This window comes from Anopheles maculipalpis, chromosome 2RL, assembly GCF_943734695.1.
Source record: "Anopheles maculipalpis chromosome 2RL, idAnoMacuDA_375_x, whole genome shotgun sequence".
NCBI classification, from domain to species: Eukaryota; Metazoa; Arthropoda; class Insecta; order Diptera; family Culicidae; genus Anopheles; species Anopheles maculipalpis.
The window spans coordinates 53,842,347-53,862,851 of record NC_064871.1 but is presented as its reverse complement, the minus strand read 5'-3'; the positions used below and the strand labels follow the sequence as shown (position 1 = coordinate 53,862,851).

At 42.8% G+C, this 20,505-nt stretch overlaps 1 pseudogene; it reads left to right on the top strand.

The window, feature by feature from the left end:
• The first annotated feature begins 5,302 nt into the window (after nucleotides 1-5,302).
• Nucleotides 5,303-5,994, top strand: LOC126559061 (protein GVQW3-like; annotated as a pseudogene).
• Nucleotides 5,995-20,505: the final 14,511 nt, after the last annotated feature.

Here is a 20,505-nt window from a genome sequence, read left to right as displayed (position 1 = left end):
TGAATAAAATAAAACATGTATTGGAGTGAGTGTACAAAAGCCTTCCAAGCTTATAACATCTAATTATGGAAACCAAATATGAAAATTAAAACAAAGCCATTTTTAAGTACGAATAAAAGAGCACACAAAAAATATACAAAATAGTATAAAAGCTTTTCCTCTGGACGAAGTTCGAGACAAATCTGTGCATTTGTCGTCAAAATCTTGTCAAGCTTCAGTAAGCTCAAACAACGGCGAACAGCACTGATCCGGATTTGTCGAAAGCAGGTCGCATTGGTGCGCATCGTACGGTAACGTTTCCCAACCGGTATCGCACAATAGGCGAATTCCGGCCGAAGCAAAACACAAAGGTCGGATTATTTGTAGAGTTTCATGGTTTTCATTTTTTGGAAATCATAAGACGAATGTGAGTATATCGTCTATTTCCAAAGCGATAGCAAAAAAAAAAAAAACCCGTCAGTGCGTTACTAAAGTACCGGAGAGATAAACAGGACCATAATTAGATGCACTGAGGGAGTTGGATGCAAAAGGTGGCAATTGTCGTTCCAGTTCAACAAAACTCACCTGAGCTGCCATAGCAACCGATAAACGGTCTGCTGAAGATCCGGAAACATGGGAAGATGCAATGAGACATTTCTCCGGTCGAAATCCTGTTGCAAGACTTCTGCATGGTTTAGATCTGCAGCAAACTCGCATTGCTTTCCGTCCATTATCTCTGGAATGGAAAATCGAGGAAAAGTTTCAAGGGTGAAAGAAATTCCTGGAACCCGGTATAAATGTCCGTTGTTTAGGTGACCGATCCCTCTAGTTGCATGGGTGCTGCAGAATCATTGCCATTGCTAGGAATTTTTTTTTTCCAGCAGCTAGAAGCCTTGCGTCGCTAGGAGCTTCCGGTGTAGAATTAGCTCGATTACAGATGAGAGTGGTTGTGGAGCAAAGTCCCAGGAAACAGTCAGCTAGAAATATTAAGCTGTAGCAGAGAGTGGAGTTGTGATGTGTTTTGAACGAAAATGGATAAAGTTTAATTGAAGCATTAATTTTCATTTTAACAGGTAAGTGGAACCGTTTACGGCGGAAGGTTGGGTAGGTTGAGTAAAAATTTAATCACGGCAAGTTGTTGCATGATTGCATCTCTCACTTTGATCGCCAAGTGAACACAAGAACACGTGTGTGAAAACGTACAACCACAACAGAAGTTAATTAACAACCCTTTTGAGTAAGGATGTCCTAAAGGGTAGTGTGAAATAAAATGGATTTCGTTGGAATTATCGGCATATCAATTGGAAGCGCTTCATCTCCGGGTTTCACTGACATGGCATTTAATTTAATAAAATCAGTTGTTAAGTTGTTACCCTGTGCAACAAACTGTATTGCGCAGGGGGCAGCATCAGCGGTGGTGAGGAAATGACAAAAAATACATTAATTACCTTTCAAGCACGTTCAGCTCACTGGAGAAATGGGATTGCCGTTTGACGAAATATAGCTGGAAATTAATTATTCCCAAGCGGAGTCCGTTCCCACTCCGCTCAAAAGTGTTCTCCTGGGGCGTCCCTTTTTCGGATAAGGATCCACAGAAGTGGCGATGGAGGAAGACGAAGAGCCGTAGTGGTGTGACTATCGGCAAAATCAAACAAAAGTCATTCCCACATCACCTGCAGCTTTGACCTCCGACGGGTTGCCACAAGGATTGGGTTTCCTCGTTGTGCGTTAAAAACGGTTGGTACTCGGAAGACGCGAGGTAACTTCAATTCGTGTGTTGGGAGCACCGTAGCCGGTAATGCTTCTCATCGAACCTCATTAGCAATAAATTAGGGCTCCTTTGCCTTGTTCTCCGTCGAACGTCACGGTTCTTACGAACGTGCCTATTGGGATTCACCGAAAGTGACGTGAGGATGTGTTTGTGGGTGGTTGTGGTTTTGTGCTTGGAATTTTTTGATAGACCAAACAGGGCTGGGCAGGATTGAAAGCTTGGCAATGTTGAATGTAGCGTAACGGTGTCCTGTCCTCGGCAACGAAGAAGAAGCCGAAACAAATTAATTAAAAATAATGTTATTTCATGGAATTTCTGCTGGGAATAAAAACCACACTTGGCGATAAATTATGCTGATTTCGTGCAGATCGCTCCAAGGTTCGCACCGAGGAGGATGGATCGCTTCCGAATGCTGCTCGTTGTAATAATAATTTATAACGTCCAAGTACCTGTTCCTGCGTAATTGGTGTTGGGTCCTCAAGGGTAGGCGATCGGAAGCTGGCACAGGGGAAATCAGCACATTGCTAACTGATGTTTGGAGAGTGGCATCCAGTGTTAAAGGTGTCTGATTTAAGGTCGAATCGTTTTACTTTTGTACCGGATCTGCAAAAGATTTGACTAACCTAAGTACTAGATATGATTTTAATGGCGAATAAAGGTAAATTGTTGTACTCGCCAATAATCAATAGATTCAAGGATTTTGGGTCGAGTTAGTAAAGTTTTGAAATTTTTCGCCTATGTTGAAGATGAAATGGAATTTTCTGCATTTTGAGAGCTCTACAGATCTGCTTGATTTGCATACTTTATGATCAACAGCTGTTTGTTAATTAGCATAACATAGTTTCTAGTTCGGGAGTCTTTACACTGCAGGACCAGGGTTCTAATCCCATCTGGACCGCCACCCCGTAGTGAGGACTGCCTTTCCAACTACGTCGTGCCGGTAAGTCTAGTAACCCATTCGATGGCCAGCGTGACCTAGAAGGCCGTAAAGTTAAGATGAAAGAAGAAGGATTAGGAGAAGTTTCTAACTTAATGGGGCTTTAAGTCCAGCAATACAGACAGCACGTTCTATCGGAATAAAAAGAGCTTTATGTCTTCTAGTAATATTATTGAATGAATATGAGTAGTATTGCTTCGTATTACTCAACTTTTAAACCATTGTATTTAGAACGAAATGTATTCTACTAACGCAATTCTACCAATTTGCTCTTTCCACAACGATCCTTGCCGTATAAGCACAGTGGAATGTGGCTAAAAACGGTTGGAATTTGACCGAGCAAATGGGTACACATTTCTCTCATGAGCGCTGAAATATCCAGCACAAACCTATTCCAGCTCTAGCTGCAAACTAGAGGTTACAGGCGCCAGTGTCCCGTTTTCTACACCGGCTCCATCCCCAATTACACAACTACACATTGTAAAAGCGATGCAGGTCTGGTGCTAAGTAGGATTAAATTTTTGTCAAATTAAATATTTACGTTAATGGCGCACCGACAGCTCCGTTTAGCCCTCGGAGGGTTGTAGCGTTTGGGGGACATTTAGAGGTTGACCTAGCGCGCTATCATCTCTGCAGCAGCATCCATTCGTCGGGTTCGGCAGGAATCGTCCTGGTGTTTGTGGCACTGGGCGCTGTGCGGTTGAATCCTAATTAGCAACATTTTTATGAAATAAAGCTTCTTTTTATGTGTAGCTTTTATCGCGTGTTTGCTAACCTAAGGGTTGTTAAAAACATGGCAAAGTGTGCTGGTATGGTTTTGCGTGTTTGCGCTTTGCTGACATCAAACAGGGTCTCATACATGGTAACGGTTTGCATATTTGTGGAAGTTGGACGGCTTGTTTGAACGAAAAAGATTTGAAACATAAAGCTAGATGGTGTCGAAGAATACAACAAGTGACTCAAGTAGAGTGGAGTTGTTTTAATATTTGTAACTGATTAGCTCGTATTGAGATATCTCAACCGAACATGCCCGGGATAAGGCAAAAAAGCAACAACAAGAAGACATTTTGTACAAATGCAGCTCAAGAAGATTTGGAAACATGTCACCGAAACATTTGAACTAAATAAACGAGTAAAAAAAGAATATGAAATATCTTTGGAAATTATGTACTAAAAGCCGATAACAGTTTGATTCGATTCTTTGATGATTTTCATCTTCCCATGTGCTGATTTTTCCTAATAGCTGATTGCACACATGCGGATCATGCAATCACTCGTGAGACGTTAACCCAATACCTGACGCTCCATCATCATCGTAATTGTCCGCAGTTTGCACGTAATTTGAGACATGCCTGCTTCGTCTTGCGATAGGTGATGTTGCTGGTTATACGAACGTAATCGCGTAGTACTAATTATTGTGTAACGAGCATCGTCACTCGCATTCCACGATAAGACGCAAACAGCTTTTTCAACGCCGGGTCACGATACTCGAGGGAAAGATACTCGAGTTTGGGACACGCAATATCGCACCCTCCCAACACGTAGAAAACCCCTCGATGCGTATTCGGCGACAGTGGCAGTGAATTATGACATTTCGATAAGATTATTTAATAACGATGGCTGCGCGAAACAAGAAAAGGAAACAGTGTTCAGCGCCAAGCTCACGATCTCGTTTGCTTGATTTAGTAATGATGGTAGAAGAATTTAATGAATTTAATCACCTTGTTATGATTGGAGCGCTTGATTAAGCATTTGTAGAATGTGAAACTTGGTAGCCGGTAGGCGTTTTTGAAATTGCTTGCGTATCGTAAATTTCTGTTTCCTTAGGTAACGACGTCGCAAACCATAATCATAATCCTTAGTGCTGTTTATTGCGATAATTGTTAACGCAACGCTGTGATCGAATGGAATGAAAAGAGCTTAAAGTTTGCCTGTATAATATATTTTGAGTTTGATCGCTTCAAATTTTGTCAGAAATAACTTTATTTGTACAATGAAGTTCGTCAGCACATAGTATAAACAGAAATTAAATGAAATTACTTTTGTTTATTAGTCGATACGGCCAGGCCGTTCCTATGAAAAAAATGTATAGTTAAGAACTTAAAAATACGAACATTACCGTATGAACTTAATAATATAATATATAATAATAATTTAATATTATTCTAATATAATTTAATTTCATTCTTTCTAATATCATTCCAACATATGCATTCGACTAATACATGAACTTGTGTCGAAAAAGACGTCGTATCTCAGCTGGGCCATGTTTAACAAAATCTAAGCCGTTATTTCGTTTTTTCACTAGGTGCGAGTAAAACATTGCTTGTTTATACCAGTCTGAGGTCAGTTCATTTTCAAATCTGCGGCTGTTTTCCTGAATTGCTTAAGCATAGCAGCTACGCGTCCGACTACGCGATCGATGGCATTAAACAATTAATTAAATCATTTGACCATTTTCTGGTTAGCAGGCGAAAAGTAAGGCGAAAAGAAAAGTAGAGTTGTCAATATGTATGTGTTTGACAGTTCTGTCACGTTTCAAGTCACAACATCAACCCGGCTAGGAGTGACAATTTATTTTCGGAGCTGCGCCAAATGTTTTGTCCATATTGACCATGTCCAAGTTTGTGGAGCAACGCGCATGCATCAAATTTTGTTTGTACAATGAAATAAACGCTGCTGAAACATTGCGGATGGTACAAAGAGCCGTGGGGGAAGAATCTTTGTCGAAAAAAATGTGTACAAATGGTACAGCGATTTCAAGAATGGACGTGATCGAAGGTTGAAGACGAGGACTGTCCGGGGAGATCATCCACCTCAACCGACGACTCTCACGTCGTCCAAATCAAGGATTTGGTGGTCAAGAATCGTCGGTTGACAATACGAGCCCTTTCTGAATGTGTTGAGATTTCCAAAGCCTCGGTCAACAATATCCTGAAAGATGTTTTGGTATTGGAGCGGGTGAAGTCTCGCCTAGTGCCGAAATATACGACCTGGAAACAACGGACCAGTCCAGCGAGTACCGTTCCTTGAACGAACCGATTCCCAAGAAGTCGCGCCAAAGCCGGTCAAAAATCAAGGAGATGCTGGCGGTTTTCTTTGATTACCGTGGGGTGGTTCACAAGGAATATCTTCCGAAGGGCCAAACGGTGAACAAAGAGTACAGCCTATGCGTAATGCGGCGGCTGCGGACCTCCATCCGGCGAAAGCGACCGGATTTGTGGAAAAACAACAGCTGGTTTTTGCACCACGATAATGCGCCCTCTCATACGACCATCATTTTGAAGGAGTTTTTCGCAACAACAGGCACCCATATTGTTCATATTGTTGCCAGATTTGGCACCAGCCGTCTTCTGGCTGTTCAACAGGCTGAAACGGCCGCTTCGGAGACACCGTTTTGACACTATAGAGGAGATAACAGGTTGGCTGATAAGTCCCCGGTCTGACACATAGAATACGCCGCTAGTATTAAATGCATATTATTTTAATATAGCACCAACCTTCAAATGGTTCGTGTCAAAATTTGACGTTTGTATGTCAATTAGTTTGTGAGACAGAGCGTCTTTTGTCAAGCAACTTTTGGTTGCTTCACGAACGAAAAAAGAACGAAGAAGAAAAAAGTGTTGTTCCACCAAGACAACGCACCATGCTAGAAGTCATTGAGAACGATGGCAAAATTCATGAATTGGGCTTCGAATTGCTTCCCCACCCACCGTATTCTCCAGATCTGGCCCCCAGCGACTTTTTCTTGTTCTCAGACCTCAAAAGGATGCTCGCAGGGAAAAAATTTGGCTGCAATGAAGAGGTGGTCGCCGAAACTGAGGCCTATTTTGAGGCAAAACCGAAGGAGTACTACCAAAATGGTATCAAAAAATTGGAAGGTCGTTATAATCGTTGTATCGCTCTTGAAGGGAACTATGTTGAATAATAAAAACGAATTTCGACAAAAAAAATGTGTTTTTATTTGTTAGACCGGGGACTTATCAGCCAACCTGTTAGAAGGGGCAGCGACGCCGGAACTAAAGGGCATTCCAGCATCCGCGTGTTCCATCTGCTTCGAGGAGTGGGAGAAGTGGTGGAAGAGGTGCATTGCATCGGAAGGGAATTACTTCGAAGGTGATGACCTTCATTTGGCCTAATAAAAAAACTATTCAAGAAAAAAATGCAGTCACTTTATTTTTCGGGCTCAGTAGTACATGACTCGATTCATGTATGTCCGGCGTGAAGCTACCAACTTAAAAAAGCTTGGAGTCTAGTTTTTGACACTAAAAGATCGTTTCGAAACTAATTCATTGCTTGGGGATGGAATTCAAAATACGATAATAATCCATTAGGCTCTAAAAAAGTTTTTTTTTTTAGGTTAAGAACCACCGTTGTGACAGACCTGTTTGGTAGAGTGCGAGGCTTACACTAGACTGAGTGATATTGATAAATGCAATGTAGTAAATTTTAGGGTTTACACATTAGTTTGCTTGTATGTAAAGAGGTGGAGGAGTAAGTGAAGTAAAAAAAAAAGAGAGGTTTTAGCTGAGCAGTATTTCACTTTATTAATTGTTCACACTTCGGCGTTTGCCTTCTGACTGCCGAGCGTATTCCCGACGTTCAACCTTCGCCCTTTCTTCGATTTGCCATTAGGCAGTGCTGCCAAATATTCCCATTTTTTAATTCTTACATGTATTAAAGTTGTTACGTCGTGGCACAGTCTAATTGGATTTAAATATATTTACTCAGCTTCCCACTTTTATCCTAGATTTCGACGTTTAAATAATAATTTAAATATAGCATCATTCGTCAATTGCAACACAGACACAGCTGTGCTTTCCTGCTTACGATATGTGCTGTTTATAAGAAGGCGAATAGAGAGAAAAGCAAACTCATATGCCAAATGAAACCTATAGGGAACACCTTTTCCACATATCTAGGATAATGATTTCATAACATCACATATCGTATCGGGTTTGTTTGGGATGCGAATGGTATGTTGTTTTGGTTCTATCTTGAAAGATATTAAACATAAACATGTTTGACGACAGGACGACAAACCTTGTACTGTTGATTTCAAAAGCCTAAAAATTGGCTTCTGTTTGGTGAGCTGGTCCGACAGCAGTGTTCAAATACATGTTGGTGAATTGAATTCATTTTAACCGTGTTAGGGCCATGTTCTGTCAACCGTACAAAACTTCGTACAGTACAACATAAAGCAATCAATTTTTGTTTGTTGCAAAGGTAAACTTTTGTATCGTTCGACTAAGTCACACCCCGAACGGAATCTACACTACATATCACGTAAGCGGCTTGTCAGTTCGAAACATGGACTTCCATTTCTTGTGTTTGGTCAATAGATCCTCAAGGTTTCCTCACTCGTACCGTTGTGTGGACATTGGAATTGTGTCTGCCGATGACAGTGACAGTGCCGTATCAAAGGCGTTTGAGAAAGTGGACAAATAGTAATAGGCTTGGACAGGGATGAATAAAAACCCCGTTTCTTATCTTCTCGAACACCTCGCACAACGGTGCCGGGTTTGAGAAATCAGCATTTAATCTTTACTCCCTTTCGGGGTTCGGGTCGTGTGACCGTAAAACCCGGAAATGGAATTGCGAAACTGCAAGCCATGAGCAGCAGGTCCGACATGGAACCCAGCACGCCTTTTTGCCAGCAAGCATGGAATGCGACGAAAAGAAAAGCTATGGGAAAGAAAGAGGACATTTTACCGTCTTTACATATCGGTCTGCATTCAAGGAAACGGGCGGTCGTGTTGAGTAAGCAAAATGTGAACACAGTTTGCAGCTGAACGAAAGAGTTTCATAATTTAAGACCAAACTCTATCGGGAACTGGGAAGCTCAGCATACGTGCTCGGAAGTAGTAGCTATGTGTGCGTGTGTGCGTGTGTGTGTGTACGCGCATGTGTGAGTGGGTGGTCTGATAGCTAGAGATGTGATAAGAATTCCTTTTCCAGGCAAGCGTGCAAAATGAAGAGCAAGATGTTTCGATGGTTTTTGCCACCCGGATTTCGATTCTACTATCTGATGACTGGAACAACGGCCCAACAGGGGGCAGGTCCAATGTCTTTAAATGCATCCATAATGTGTAGCAGGATAAAGCTTCTATCGATAGGTTGCTTTCATTGATTGTGTTGCTGAAAAAAAAACGAGAGAAACGCTACCATTGTTGGTGTCAGGGTAAATGGTACGGCGATCGAATCACCAAATAACAGCCACAAGCTGTTCATTCAGCCAACGGATTGGGTGTTGGTTTTGATGGGAAATCAAACACGAATTAGATTTTAGATAAGAGCAAAGTTTCCACACCCGGTGAAGGGCAGTACTAAGCTTGAATGAAAAAATAAAAACATGAACGGTGTCCGTTACGGCCACGACTCCACCCAGGCATCGCACAGAGACAAACCAGCTGTGTGCCGTTTGCTCGTATTGTACCATGCAATGGGATGAACATTTTGAGAGATAATTGTTGGCAGATAGTAGTGGTATTATTGAATGATTTCTTTCGAGCTGTGTAAGTGCATACACTTTCAATATTGTTCTATCGTAAAGATTAAGTATTACTGATACTGGCGTTGTGTACCTATGAAATGGTCATGTCGCGCGTCAATGTTTTCGTTGTAGTTAAATTCAATTGCAACTTTGCTAAAATGGCAAAACGACAACAAAAAAAAAAAAACAAAAAACAAAAAAACATCATTATTTCAAACATGACGTTGACAGCGAAGTATATGACGCTTTATACAAAGTGCGTTTTAGACGTTGTCTGAACAACATCCTCTGAAGACTAATTCGAATGAACTCAGAATTGTTTCTTGGGTGATATGACATAAGGATATGACATAAGAGTGCCAAAATTTTATTTCTAGAATCTCAAATTAGTAGAACAAAATCTTCATTGACTGACACAGCATCTGAGACAATCACAAACGTCTATGGAACTGTGGATTTGATATGGTTTTGTAGACATAATTTTGAAGTTTTACTATTTATTAGCAAAAAGCTCGCTTCGTGTAAAACTCACGTCCGACACAAAGTCAATGGTGGCGACGATGTATTCTGGAACCACCCTGAGCATGACTCTTGCAGATTTAGGGTTTAACACACCATCCGCGTGGTGCGGTGTCAATCACATAGGATAAAACTGTTGAGACGCTGAGGAACCGTGTGTTGATAGTTCAGGCCTTTCAATATAATAGCTTTCGTAGACAAAACACCTTTGATTACTTGGTATTTTTGTAGACACAATGTCCTAGATATGAAGTGATGGTGATGAGGCCGCTTCAACCTATTTAACAACCAGTTCATGCTAAGCACAAAATGGCTTGCGAGACTTACTGATGTCGCGTAGTAAGATATTCAGTCATCGCTACGTAGGAATGGTCTTCATGGGATTTGAACCCTGGTACTACCATGCGACGACAGGACCTTTTTTATTGTACAACATTACAAACAAAGCAGTTATTTACTGAAGAAGACAAGATCAACACAGAAGCGCAATAAACAACATAACAATATCTATGAAATCTCGATACTCACATAAAGTTTCATTAATAACGAATTCGGCTGCATCAATTATTTCTCAACATAAACTTCCACTTCTTCGATAGCGCTCATTCCACAATGCCGCTGAAGCTCATTGTGCAAAAGCTTCATCATTAAGCATACTTAAGAACTCGTCTGAGACAGTATATCGGGAGAAGAGTAAGAATAATAATCCATTCCAATCGGTATCGTCAACCGGTCGGTTCACTGCAGCAACAAGACCGATGCAGTCGACGCCATAGTTTGCACAGTTTTGTTCGTGTGCACAAACCCCTTTCCGTTGAGTGTTCTGTTTTTTGTCGGTCACGTCATCTGGCTAGCCATTAGAATCGCATAAGCCTTACGTGTTCGGGGCGAAAAGAAGCAAGAAGGGTGAGAAAAAAGCGGCACTAACCGTGTGGGAAAGTGGTTCAGTAACGATCGTGGTGCAACTTTCCGGCTTACTGGCCGGAAGAATGCATCTCATGGGCCACCGTGTGCATGTTTCTCGCCAAGGCACGCTAGAACTGGGGAAGTCCCGTCCCAGGAAGGAACTAAGCTTCAGTTCTTATCCAAGGTTCTCATCGGTGGCGGTGCAAGTAAATGAAGTCGAAATTTTACCTCGGTGTCAGTTTCGTGATGTACGAACTGTAACTGCAACACACTGCATACAGCCCCGGAGCACTCAACATCCGGAACGTATTAACTTCGTTTGAGGCTACAGCGAACAAAAACTCGTACCGTCGGGCACTTTTTATAAGCAGAAGCAAAGTAACTGACCTTTCACCTTAGCGCCCCAGGGTGCACGTACTTAAGAGGAAAGCATATGTAAATCTGTATCGGTGGCCACACATTTCCGTTTCGGTAGTCCGTTCCGGTACAGTGTGGATGGGTGTTTTTGTAGATTTTTAACGAATGTACTTTCTGAAGTGTGCTCAAATTTACGAATGATTAATTGAATTTATGCACCCAGCACATGAGGTGCATGTTCGTGGCAGCTTGCAGAGAGGTATGCGCTATAAAGTTGCCAGGTTGAAAATGGGAACCATAACAAAACGCCCAGATTTATGCTGGTACGGACGATTAAGATTTCATAAATCATAGAAAATAGCAACCCCTTGAGCGACCTTGAGGAGTGGCACGAACTGAGCAAGCTGTAGACATGGAAAAGCTGGTTTGTTCGCACATCATAGGGTGGAATTATCGTGAGCTTTTTCATTGTAGTATGTGGGAAAATGCAATTACTAGGGTACTTAATGTAGCGTCAACGAACGACTAAAGTTTGCCTGACGATCCTGAAAACGTGTGGCCAATGGCCAGTCCCAATGTTCCAAAAAACCACTGCAACTTCCAGAGCTGTGCAGTAATTAAAAAGGTGCATACCTCTCTAAATACTTTGAGCACGTCAACGGGTAGGTTAGATAGCTTCTATGTGATGGTTAGTATAATAACTCCATCAGCCTGTTTTTGTAAGCTTTCTATGGCTCTCAACTAAATCTGTTCCGCATAGACACAAATTTTCTTATCAAATTGAAAAATATAAACGGCGGAACAGCAAATCGACCGTAACAAAACTGTTGATCGGAGAAAAGTCAATGAGGCATTTAATGATGCAAGAGTTTGAAGCTCAGGAAACATCCGCCAAACAAACCATGTATAAACAATCGAACAAACTATCTCTAAACAATCGCCCAGTCCAGTTCATCAATAGCCTTGGTAGATGCAATTTTACAAACATCTATTCTCAATTGCTAGATGCATCTTGTAATGATGTAGAATCGACCAAGCAGCGAAGGTCTTAAAACCGGCTTCCGCGTCAATGCTTCCAAACGACTACCGCTCTGGGGTATTCGCACGTATTCTTCCGCCCGGAAGCAGACGGAATGACTATTCCTTATCTCATCTACTGATCAGAGCTATCGGGGATGTTAAGTTGTTCCGCTTTTCCGTATTCCACTCCGATCGAAAAACGTTCGGAAAAAGTTAACGGCAATTTTTTGCTCACAATCGCACCGGTATGCCATTATCATTTAATTAGATTTTTCAGCGCAGTTCTCGACGAAGTTTGGCATTTCCTTGTTTTCCACCCGACGTTACGGGTGAGAACGGAAGGAAGAAAGAAGATTGTTCATTTTCATTGACACGTACACGAAGCTGGAAAGGTATCGTGGTTTCTTGACCTCGTGCAAGGATGAAACGTTTTATCAGTAGCATCGAAATGAAAATTGTGTTGATCATAATGATCGTAGTGGTGTCTTCCAGACATCAAGTCTGGTATCTTTTACGATTAATCTCAACTGAGCGTTGAATATACTAATTATGCATCAATTCTTACCTTGTTTTAATGAATTAAATTAATTAATTAATTTGTGTCCTGCTTCGGTGTGGTTTCCCACGGGTGCGCTTTTGGGAATGAGGTGAATGAACTTATTGCTGACAAAAATAATGTCGATGAGCAGGTGGCCAATTAACCAATTAGCTGCAAATAAGATACTTGTTGAAATTTTTAATTTTTTTCTTATGGACAGTACAAACGAACTGATTTGTTATTCATTTGTTTATTTTTCGTTTGAACGGCCTGGCCGTATTGACTTATGAATACCACGTGGTGATGTAATTCAGTCCTCACTATGGGGGAACGGTCCGGATGGGATTTGAACCCCGGTCTTGCCGTTTGAAGACCGGCGCAGCGGTCGCCTATACCACCGGGCCGCACCTATTACTTAAACTCATCAATTGTTTCCGGTAGTGTTCACCAGTGATTGTTTCTCCCGGTTTCAGAAGTTCGTAGTAAATGACACCGAGCTGGTCCCACCAAATACTCAGCATAACTTTTGAGCTATGAATGTTCGGCCGAGCTGATGATGTTGGGGCATGACAGGGGTATCCTCATGATTTTTTGCGCTAAGGATTACTGAACAAAATCCAGTTCTCGTCTCCCGTCACGATTCTGTGCAGGATCCCTTTTCTGTTGTTCCGCTGAACCAGCAGTTCACACATGAAGAGTCTGCGTTCAATGTCCCGCGGCTTCAACTCGTTTGGTATTTGCCTCCTTCTGTATCCCTCCTTCTGTAACGCGTTCAGCCGTGGTGATATGGCCTGACGAGTAATACCAAGCACAGCTGCAAGCTCTTCTAGCGTTTGGAAGTGATTTTGCTTCAGTAAAGCCGTCAATTCTTCGTCGGTGAACGTTTTGGGCCTTCCTTCACGTTGAGCATCCTCCACGGCGAAATCACAGCTTCGAAAGCGTTGAAACCAATCCCGACAGCTTGTTTCGCTTAGAGCAGTATCGCCGTAAACACTCGAAAGCTCTCGAAAGCTCTCGATGCGCTCCGGCTGCCGTTTTCTTCACTCCCGCATATGGCGCTTATCCGGCTCAAAATCAGACAATTTCAAGAACTAGGAACTTTTACTCGCACGAAATAATCACTGATCTGTTTACACAGTGTGATTATTTCATTCCCGACCTTGATTTATGACGTTTGTAAACGTCAAAATCGCGCCACAGTCCACAGTGGCCCCATCGATTTCAAAAGGGCCGTTATTGATTTGCGGACCTAGTACATTGATGACATTTGTGTTTCGCTTTAATTTTTTCCAGTCTTTATGTGCTTCAATATGGCCTTATGATGAACGACATGACCTAGAAAGGTCGTTAAGCTAAGAAAAAGACTGAAATAAGATCTAATTACAGGATCACAACGACTACTGAGGATTAAGTACTACATATATGAGCAGTAGTCTCTGATATTCGATCATCAAGTGCTTTAGGTAATATCTTCTAACTCTTTGTGCAGGGCAGTAATGCTTCTAGGAATAATACCAATCAAAAGGTAATCGAGTGTCGTCGTCCAATAAATACTATATGCGATCAGAAATCACTGAAACCAATTTAAATCAATTTAAATTTGATCCTCTAATTAGTATCTTTATCACCCCGGGTGGATGACGTGTATGTGTGTACAATTTTGGATGTCACGCAGGTCAGCAGTGATACTTTCATCGTGGCTAGTGCAATTGTTGACCCGATCGGTGACACACACACAAACACACACACACACACACACACACCCATACTCATAAAGGACGAGTAGTTTAAAAGCCACTCCAGGGTTCGTTGCTTGGCTTTTGTTTTTCGATCGCGTACATCGCATTTCGTATGCAACCGGCATCGACCGTTGCAAATAATGGATCCGTAATTCATAATGAATCTCATTAACATACAGAGCGCATACGTTTCACCGGGCGTGCAGGGGTAATGGGTTTGTTGGGGTTGGAAGCCGAGCGAGGAAGCAGCAGGGCACGTATTCGCGAGTCATTAGCCGCGGTGGTCATGGTCGCACCGAAGCGACCTAGAAGGTAGTTTCACTGCAAAGCCTTCTCGCGTTCATTCGCGGTACATAGCACCCAGGGGACTTGCGATGTCAGCCACTCCTGCAGGACGAATTCCCGATTCGTTGAATAATTTAGCTGTCGTTCTTGTCGCATAGCGAATGAGCCCTGCCCGGATTGCGTTCACTTTGGTATCGGCGGTGGTGATGTCGTTAGAACACCAAGTACACCATCAAGCACAGGATACGTATCCACGCGCTCTCGGAATTAGCTTCATTCGGTGACACTGAGTCACCTTTCTTTCTCGTGGCGAAATTCTGTAAATAGCGTTTTATTTGAGTTCCTTTGGGGACGTGGGCAATTTCTTTGTATGTGCTTATCGGCCGACCTGCAGCTAGAGATGGAAATGAAGAAGGCACTGTGCTGTTAAGATCTTGAGTTTGTGGATCACCTCAATAAGGGGGAAACAGGAATCTCTGGGCGTGTAGAATGTGTGGCGCATACGAGGTCAAAGAATCGTAGTTATGCGGGAAACCTGCTACTGGCCACCATGTGCGAATGTGTGTCGTTGTGTGTAAATATTTGCTAAACTAATTTTAATTCTGATGACTTTAGGAATGGTAAATGCAGTATGTGTGCGTGTGTTAGCGACTGAGAAGCCAAGCGTTAGCAGGAAGAGAGGCAGTTAAAAAGCGATTAAGTTTTGCGATTGTAAGATTTCGTGCTCAGATCGGGCAAACGAGTGCGGGGGTACAGTAACGAGATGGAACCAACCGAGCCGGGCATGGCAAAAAGGCAATCATTTCGGCAATGAAGGAACCGCTCGTATCCCTAGAGACTCAGCCATGTTGAATTTAGCGACCGGAATGCATGAAAGTGGAAAACTAATTTCATTCTCGTTAAGTTTTCGCTTTTGGTGGGACTCGTCCCTGTTCAATAGAAGCTCTCTATGCATCCCTCGCAGCTAGCTGGGAATCACTGGGAGCAGCCAGGCAGGAATTAAGCCATGAGTGAAGTCGGGGAGGGATGAAAAATGAAGACATCAAAAACAAAGCTACCGAAGCATCGCACAGAAGTTGTCCTGCCAACGGTATGTTCTTTGCTAGAAAAATAATCACATTCGTACACGAGAAATGGGATGAAGCGAAATTACTGTCTTTTTTATCCGTTTTGGTTAACATTCATTTCGCGGGTAGAGCAGTTGAACTGTGTGATAACATGCTCGGAAAATATCAGTGAAGCTGGATATGGATTAGTTTCAAAAGTCAGCAAAGTGTACTTAATGTGAAATATTGATCACGACTGGGACAAATCTATAAGATTGAGTATTCAAGTTGACGAGGCAATTCATGAATGAGCCACATGAAGAGCTATTGGGAAGAACGAAATGAGATCAGCTGTGTAAAAATATGTTTAATAATATTTTTATGATTTGAAATTGGTTTCCGCGAAGTCACCCGACTCTAGGAGTAGGACACGGAAAAGTATTGCCATCAAGACTCTAGACATCGAGGTCTAGACGAAGCGTATCTTGCAGCGCAAACCTGGTGTTCTGTCAAAATGCTGTTGATTTTTGACATATTTCCATAAATTAGAACAACAGTTGTACGTTGAAGAAATGAACTCGTTTACATTTGAAGCTGAAAGTTAAAGCCGATCCTATTGTGAAACTACGCAATTGAAGATTTGAGATCTCAAAGCTTACAGGTTTAAGTTTTATTTTGAGACAAGTTCTTTTGTAGCTAATTTAATTATCGTCAATGCTCTGCTCTGCTGCACCAAAATCAGTGGATGCATACAAAATAGTTTGGCCCTTGTTCCAATAATTAATTACGGCCATATTTCTCCCTCATGACGGTGCTTTTAAGAACAAGTTATTCGCCAGTTCATGGCCTTTCCGTCTGAAAAGTATCAGCATAAGCGAACGTAATGAGGAAGGTTTATTGCTCTCTTTAAAAATAGAAAAGAATCTGCACAGCTGTTCGGGTATTACCCCGTGGGGAGAATGTTATTTACGACATTTTTGCCCAACTTACATCCAAACGGTTTTCCCTACAAAAGATCGCCTGAGTTTGAGTTGACTGTCCAACCAATCGATCTAAGCCTGGAAAGATCATCTAGGAGACCTATATCAACCGACACCTTTTCAGCTTTCAGGAGATGGTAACAAGTTTCCGAAGTGGAAAACTTTTCCCAAAACATTCATCGGTGCTTTCCATCTCAAGTACCACCGGTCCACCATCCACGGTGGGCATTCAGCGCGGCGAACCATTTGTTACTCGATTCGGTATCATAAGTCGTAGACAGAACTATGCCCTTTCATATTCTCGTCCCAGAGTGGATACTTCCCTTTGCCTTTTATCCTCCCGCATACCCGTCGGTTGCGTCAGAGCAATAAATAGAAGCAGCTTTGATGAGCAAAGTTTGGTCAATGTAAAAGCTGCAAATGGACGAAGTAGGTAAACTAGTGCCAAAATCGACATCGAGCCTGATCGAAGAGTATCGACTGTTGGCTCTGGTCGTCTATCATGCTCCTCGAGAACAGCAGCAGGCACTACTTGGTAGCCGTGTGACGTGAAAGGTAATCACCTACGCAAATATCATCCCATGGGAGCTTTTTTGCTTTTTGTCAGGTGCTTTTGGCATCCACACGTTAACATGATGGTGAAGTAACACTGGCAAAGAGTGTGGATTGAGTAATTTCTCGTAATATTTCTCCTAGAGCTTTGATTGCAAGTGATGAAACGAGTACGATAAACAAAAACTCCATTACCCGAAGTACATTCCTTGATGAGACTTCTTTTGTTTGACCAGCTTTAGCTTAAAGGTAGAGTTCGAACGAAAGCGATTTCTACTAATGGACACTGAGATTTGGTGAGCGGAATAATAAAAGTGAGATCCATTTTGGCTGCTGTAATGTACCACGATTTCGATCAGGTTTGGAAATAAAATCAAGTCTCTTATTGCGTTGGTGGAAAGGAAACAGTCTTTCTTCCCGCGTTTGTTGTTGGAGGATTTTTGAAGCACATTGTTCGATCGAAACAAATGCCTTTTGGATGAAAATTTTGTGCGAAAGATTATGAAGTGTAAGACTGTTTGTACTGAGTGCCGATTGGATTAGGAGTGGTAGGTATGATCTTTGCTCGTCACGCAATACGCAATAGGAATGATTAAATCACTTTATACTTACTTTTTAAAGTACTTTGTAACATAAAAACCCCGGGTCCCGGGAAATTCCAAACTTAAAATCGATGCGAAACTGCCGAAATACCAATTTGTGATTTCGGGTTTTCCTCCATTGCCCCTTGTAGGTAACTTGTTTATGCGCCAGGTTCTCAAAAAGCGATTTCAAAGCGTGAGAGTTTCACAATAACTCATCAGAACTTGAAATACTCATTTTTAAATCTCCCGTGGCCCGGAGCCTCCAACATTCAAACTCATTGTAGCATACCTGCTATACATCTTGGAATTTTTAGTCTGAACACAGACAATTGTTAATCATATCGTAACAAAGAGTTTATCATTGTGCAAGTGAACACCGAAATAAAAGATCATCAAAAACATAGACATACCTACATTTAGGCAAAGCTACTACAGAAGTAACAAAAAGCAACTATAGCGCCTGAGTAGTTGAATAATGAAAACATAAACAGTATGCGTTGCTTAAGAAGTTCTTCTTCTCGGTCAGCTCAGGATTGAGCACGTCGTGTCGACATAGCCAGGTCTCCAATCAGTTTCCAGGAAACTTAGTCTAGGGCTGCAGTCCTCCATCCACGGCTGCATCCGATCTCTGACAGTTTTGACTCCACTTGATCCAGTCAACGAGCTCGCTGTGCTCCTCTACGCCTCGTGCCGAACGGGTCACTGACGAGCATCTTCTTGGTGAGGCATGAGTCCGGCATCCTCATCACGTGCTGGGGTACGTATCCAACGTATCCTTCCGCCACACGCCCTGCTCGCACACACCACTAAAGATAGTCCTTAGCACCAGCCGTTCGAAAATGGCGTGTGCATTGGCGTCCTCCGTCAGCATAGTCCAAGACTCGTACCCGTAGAGGACTACCGGACGTATCAAGGTGCGGTAAATCGTACATTACGTGTGTTGTTGGAGTCTTCTGGATCGCAGGAGTTTGTGGAGTTTGTAGTAGACACGATTCCCCTAAACAATGCACCTTCGGATTTCGCAGCTTACGTTGTTGTCCGAAGTTACGATCGTACCAAGGAAGCAGAACTCCTCAACCATCTCGAGATCGTCGCTGTCAAATGATACTCTGCTTTCGAGTCGGGCTCTATCACGGTCAGAGCCTCCGACAAGCAGGTATTTTGTCTTCGTCGGATTGATGCTCAATCCAATTCTATTAGCCTCGCGTTGCAGTCGAGTGTACGCCTAGCACACAGCCGCATTTGTCTGTCCGATGATGTCGACGTCATCCGCGCACCCAAGGATTTGGAGAGATCGGGTGGTCGTGCCCCGGATATCAAATCTCGCGTTTCGCATGACACCCTCCAGAACGATGTTGAACAACAAACAGGAGAGTCCGTCACCTTGCCTCAGACCCTGGTGAGATTCGAACGATTCCGACAGCATGCTCGAAACTCTCACCTTGCACTGCACCCCGTAAATAGTGGCCTAGTAGCAGCCGTACCAGCTTCCCAGGGAATCCGTACTGCTGCATGGTGTTTCATAGTTCGGTTCGATCTATGGTATCGTAGGCCGCCTTGAAGTCGATAAATAGGTGGTGCGTAGGGATCTGATGCTCCCGGCATTTTTGGAGGATCTGCCGTAGAGTGAAGATTTGGTCGGTTGTCGACATGCCTCCAACAAATCCAGCTTGGTAGCTTCCGACGAAATCTGTAGTAAGGGGCTCCAGTCTGCAGAAGAGTATTCGGGACAGGACATCTTATAGGCAGCATTCAGGACGGTGATGGCCCGGAAGTCAGTATAGTCCATCCTGTCACCCTTTTTGTACACCGGGTTTATGACACCCAGTTTCCATTTGTCCGGTAGTTCTTCCTGATCCCAAATCTTAACAATCAGCCGATGCATGATGGGGGAAATCCTCTTCGGACCCATCTTGAACAGTTCGGCCACGAGCCCATCCCTGCCTGCTAATTTATTGGATTTCTTGCTTAAGAAGCAAGACAATTGTGTTAAGTCGTGTGTGTGCATCCACGCGATGAATATTACATAATTAATTGATTAATTGAAATATGTAGACACCATTGGTTTGTGATTCTTCTAAGTAGAAAAAGCGCATCAAAGTCTCGCAGGGCCGTGGTTCAAATCCCATCCAAACCGTCCCCCATGTAGTGAGGACTGACTATCCAACTATATGGTATCGGGCAAGTCTAGTAAGTCATTCGAAGGGCTAGCGTGACCTAGAAAGTCGTTAAACCAAGAAAAAGGATCGGGTGAGGCCCCCATGAAGCGGAACATAAAATCAAAGTGCACAATATATGTAAAACGGAGAAAAATACAAATCGTAGAACGAATTTACGCGAGCATCCAACTTTATTTCCCAACCTTCACGTTCTCTTCCTGCTTCGCTACTGAATCCCTTTTTTAAGCTAGCGCTCCTTTGGTACAGGGCGAACCTGTCGTCTTCCCCAATTAACATTTTTTCGTTTTACATAATGAATGCTGACGATATAAATTAACACATATTGGGCAACAAACCACGAGTACATTTTAAAAAAATCGGCGGGTCGATCCAAGGCGTAGCTGCGCACAGTATCCAACGTACTCCACTTCGATCCTCCAGAGACGAAGAGCGTACTGAGTGAGTATGCGCTAAACGGATTCCAACCGGACCAGCGGATGAGCTACAGCCAAAGAGTTATAAAGCATTTTGATGTACACCGGTTCAGTGAAGTCGCGAGCTATTTGTTAGCCGGTCAGTTGGTTGCCCTTAGTGACAACGTGCTCTAACTGGTCGTGGAAGCTCAACTTCTCGTCAAAAA